Here is a 4,982-nt window from a genome sequence, read left to right as displayed (position 1 = left end):
GGGCACTGAGACTACTGAATACTGGGATAGGTAGGTGGTGTGACTTGGGACCATTGAGTGCTAGGAGTGATACACGGTGGGGTCAGGACAATTGGAATCCACAGTCACAGGGAGTATCTCCGAGCTAGCTGTGGTGGTGGCAGTAGGTTTTGAGGAAACAACTCCTCAAAATTCCTTCCTGACTATCCGTATAATTTGTTCAAATTAAGCACTAGGTTGTAGGCGCATCGACTATTTCTGAAGGTCAGGCTTTTGGCTAAGCTAGGTTCCCTCAGGAAGGATGTGGTTAGCAGAAGGAATCGAGCCCCTCCTCCTTCTCTCTTCCTTCTGGCTTAAACCTTTCATTTTAGAATGCTTTTTAGATGCCCAGGAAAGATTTGAAGTTGGTGCAGAGAGGTTTTTCGTGTTCCTCACTCAGTTTTCCAGGGTTGACATCTGTCATTGTTATGACACATTCATCACAGCTAAGGGACCAACGTGGTACACTGCCATTAACTGAACTTGATTCTCCATTCAGACTTCACTAGTGTTTTATTAATTTTTTTTCCAATTCAGTATCACATCTAGGATACTCCATTACACTGTGTGTGTGTGTGTGTGTGTGTGTGTGTGTGTGCACGCATGCATGCACTCACACAATGCCTGTCATATGCATACGTGTGCCCACGCTCACTCAGAAGAAGGCTGGAGGTTGACATTGATGTGTCCTCCTCTATTGCTCTTCACCTTGGTTGTTTTTTAAGACTTCTGTATTTATCTTTATTTTTTGTTTATGGATGTCTTGCCTGAATACATGACTGTGTACAATGTGGGCTGAGTGCCCGTGGTTCTGGGTCATTGTATACCTAGAACTAGAATTATAGATGATTGTGGGCAGCTACGTGTCAGGTGTCTGGAAGAGGGGCCAACACTCCTTTTTTTTTTTTTTTTCTTTTTTTCGGAGCTGGGGATCGAACCCAGGGCCTTGCGCTTTCTAGGCAAGCGCTCTACCACTGAGCTAAATCCCCAACCCCCCAACACTCCTTTTTGAGACAGGGTTTCTCTGTGTAGCCCTGGTTGATCTGGAATTCACTCTGCAGACCAGGCTGACCTCTTGAACTCACAGAGATCCACCTGCCTCCTCTGCCTCCCAAGTATACAACCACCACCTGATGCAGCCAGAACTCATTTACTCTTTTTTAAGATATCTATCTCTATCTATCTATCTATCTATCTATCTATCTATCTATCTATCTATCTATCTATCTACCTGTTAATTTATCTATTTATTTGTTCATTTATTTTATGTGACTACACTGTAGATCTCTTCAGACACACCCGAAGAGGGCATCAGATCCCATTACAGATGGTTATGAGCCACCATGTGGTTGCTGGGAATTGAACTCAGGACCTCTGGAAGAGCAGTTGGTGTTTACCTCTGAGCTGTCTCTTCAGCTCACCACCTCGTTTTTTGAGACCAGGTCTCTCACTCAATGTAGAGTTTACCAACAGGCTAAACTGGCCAGTCCTCAAGCCCCAGGGATCTTGTCTCTGCCTTCCGATGCTGGGACATATGTAACACCAAATGGACTTAGTATTTATATATTCGTGCGTGCGTGCGTGCGTGCGTGCGTGTGTGTGTGTGTGTGTGTGTGTGTGTGTGTGTGTGTGTTGCAATATAAATGGAAAGAGGCTGTCAATTTGAGTGAGTGGGGGTGAGAAGGCTGGAAGGAGGGGCGTAGGGGAGGTTGGAGGGAGGAAAGGAAAAGAGGGAAGTGATGTAATTAGATTAAAGAGAGAAATGGGAAAAGGAAAGAAAATGCCCCCCACGGGCTTGCATATAGGCTAATCTTATGGAAGTATTTTCTCAATTGAGGATCCCTCTTCCCAGATGACCCTAGCTTTTGCCAAGCTGACACAAAAGTAACCAGCACAGAGCTCTTGCTGCTCTTCCAGAGGACAAAAATTTAACTCCCACTACACATGGCAGGCAGATCACAAACATTTGTATGTAACTCCATCCCAGGGGGACCTGATGCTATTTTCTTGTCTCTGTAAATATGCACATGCATGTGCACACAGACTTGGAAAAGAAGAGAAGCAGATATGATATCTACACATATGTATGATACACGCACACATATATAAATGTATATGTGTTGGTCAGGCTCCACTTCCCCACCCAGAGTGGTGTCATTGTCTGTGATCACAACTGAGTGGAGGAAAATTAAGGGGGAGGTAAGAACAGCCAGGAGGATGGAGACCTCAGGCAGCAAATGAGCACACTGATTACAGCCTCTTGGGAGGCAGGCTTCTGTGAGACAGCTCATTTGACTGGGAGAACAAAAGCTATTTAAACCTTTGGGGAGTGGGTAGGATCTTTGGGAAGAGTGTAAATCGTTGGCGAGGAGCAGGGTGCCTAGGATGCCTTATATGTACAGCAAAGAATTTCAGATATTGCTGGAGAGGGAGTCCGTCCTTGTTGCCAATCTACGTGACCTTCTCTGAGGGGAAAAGGTGGGGACCCAGGACTGCATAGGCCAGGATATGGGGGGGAGAGGGAATGATTCTACTGTTGCCAATCTCAGGACAAGATTTCCAGGGTTTGGAGACCCCTCAACTCCACCTCCAGGCCAGCTCCCCACAGCTTCCACAGCTCCCCAGACCCACGTATATGTGTAGACATTTACATAGACATAACATGCACCAAACTGTTAAGGTGTAGGACACGGAAGATTGTTTCCTTTCTACAATTTCATATTACTTACACCTATACACTACAATGATCATTTGCTTCTTTTTAGTTTATAAATAGGAATGAAAGCTAAAACAGTAAAATGTAGGAAACTTATGAATTAAAGCTGTCTAGAAGAAGTGCCTTCTACTTCTTTCCCAAGACTAAGCAATATATTGATATTTGAGCTTTTCAGTTTAAAAAAATAATTATTTTGGGTTGGGGATTTATCTCAGCTGTAGAGCGCTTGCCTAGTAAACGCAAGGCCCTGGGTTCGGTCCCCAGCTCCGAAAAAAAGAAAAAAAATAATTATTTTTATTTCAAATTATGCATGTGTGTTGTGTAGGAGTGTTCACGAGTGAGTATGGTTACCTTTGGAAGCCAGGAAAGGGTGTCAGATCCTCTGGAGTTGGTGACTTTGAGCTGCCTGATGGGGATGTTGGTAACCAAACCTGAGTTAAGAGCAGATCACTCTAACTGTTGAGCCATCTCTCTAGCTCCTTCCCTCATTGCTTTCTTGTTTCTTCTTCTTCTTCTTCTTCTTCTTCTTCTTCTTCTTCTTCTTCTTCTTCTTCTTCTTCTTCTTCTTCTTCTTCTTCTTCTTCCTCTCTTCCTCTTCCTCCTCTTCCTCCTCTTCCTCTTCCACCTCCTCTTCCTCCTCCTCTCCCTCCTCTTCCTCTTCCTCTTCCTCCTCTTCCTCCTCCTCTTCTTCCTCCTCCTCCTCTCCCTCCTCCTCCTCTTCCTCCTCCCTCCTTCTTCCCCTTTCTTCTCCTTCTCCTCCTCCTTCAAGTTATTTTTTACTTGTTAGTAGCTTTCAGCTTTCCACTGTGTTACCTAGACTAACCTGGAACTTATAGCCCAGGCTAGCCTTGAACTTGTAACATTCTCTTGCCTCACCCTTTTAAGTACAAACAATGCATTTGTGACTCCTACTCTACGCCTGTGTTTCTCCACTATGAAAGTGAGAGAATTCCCGAAGAAGTATCCATGGCCCTTTTGAGAAACGTGGATTCCATGCTACTGTGTGTTAACAAAGACTGTTGGTATGAAGAAGCCTGGAGCTCCACCTTACAGCTGTGTGGCTTCCTCCTCTCCTACAAGCATCCTTCTGCAACCTCCCTTTGAACAATGTATTTTGAAAACTGTGTTAATGGGCACAGTTAAGTCATAGGGTGTGAAGCCCACTGTAGATGGGCTTTAGAAAAAAGCTTCATTGTTACCTCCAACTAGAATGTGCTCGTTTTCTTTCAACCTCAGGGTTTGTCTGTCATCCTGTTGCTATTTGGATAATTAGCGTGTATTCGTAACTGGAGCCATCTTCAGTGTTTTTACTTAGACCAGTGGCTCTCGACCTTTCCAAGGCTGCAACCCTTTAATACTTTTCCTCATGTTGTAGTGAACCCAACCCTAAAATTATCTTGTTACTACTTCATAACTGTAATTTTGCCACTGTTATGAATCATAATGTAGATATCTGATATGCAGAATACTTGTTCTGCAACCCCTGTGAAAGGGTTTGTGAGGGGTTTGACTCAGCAGATTGAGACCCACTGCTTAGATAATGACTTTCTGGAAATCTGAATATGAAGTAGCAGCATATTCTGAATCGTCTAGATGACCATGATTTTACTGACTAATGAGATTGGTTATCTGTCCTTTATTTGCATAAGATTATGAAATTATTGGGCTACAGACACAGTAAACAATGCTGGGGGAGGAGACACTGGCCAGTCCAGTTGCCAAGAGAAGTCTCTTGGGCCTATGGAGCTCTGTGCAAGCTGTGCCAAGGACTTGCCTGACTGCCGCTTGCCTGGGATGAACTTTTGGTAAAACCCCTCCCTTGAGTCATCTCTAGTCCTGTAAGTAACCCCGACAAAGATTCGTTGGTTCACCAAGTTTAACTGTGGTAGAATTGTTATTTCTGTGTGTTATAGGTTCCCCGCTGGGGTAAGCAGATGTATGTGTCATTTTAAGTCTCACATACAACATCCTCTGACTCTACATGGTTCACTGTGGCATGTGTGCACTCACATACATACAATACATAAATAAATATGTAATAAAAATGTAAAGGAAATCAGGACAGAATTACAACTAGGAAGTTCAATGGCTTTTTGATTGCGGTGGTGGTAGCTAAGTGTATAAAACACGCTCAGTACTGAAAGTGGAAAATTTAAAGTGAAGCTTCGCAGCTTCCGTTTCTAGCGCCGATTCTAACTGTGTGTCACTCCATTAAGCTGCACAGGCTTTAGGTCTGGTTAATTTTGGT

At 43.9% G+C, this 4,982-nt stretch overlaps 1 non-coding gene across 1 annotated transcript; it reads right to left on the bottom strand.

Moving 5' to 3' along the window:
• Positions 1-935: 935 nt before the first annotated feature.
• Positions 936-1,017, bottom strand: Trnas-aga22 (transfer RNA serine (anticodon AGA) 22). The gene has a single exon. It is a non-coding gene; the product is annotated as a tRNA-Ser (tRNA).
• Positions 1,018-4,982: the final 3,965 nt, after the last annotated feature.

The sequence above is a fragment of the Rattus norvegicus genome, chromosome 5, assembly GCF_036323735.1.
Source record: "Rattus norvegicus strain BN/NHsdMcwi chromosome 5, GRCr8, whole genome shotgun sequence".
NCBI classification, from domain to species: Eukaryota; Metazoa; Chordata; class Mammalia; order Rodentia; family Muridae; genus Rattus; species Rattus norvegicus.
Note: the sequence above shows the minus strand (reverse complement) of the source record. Positions and strands in the feature narration are given on the sequence as shown.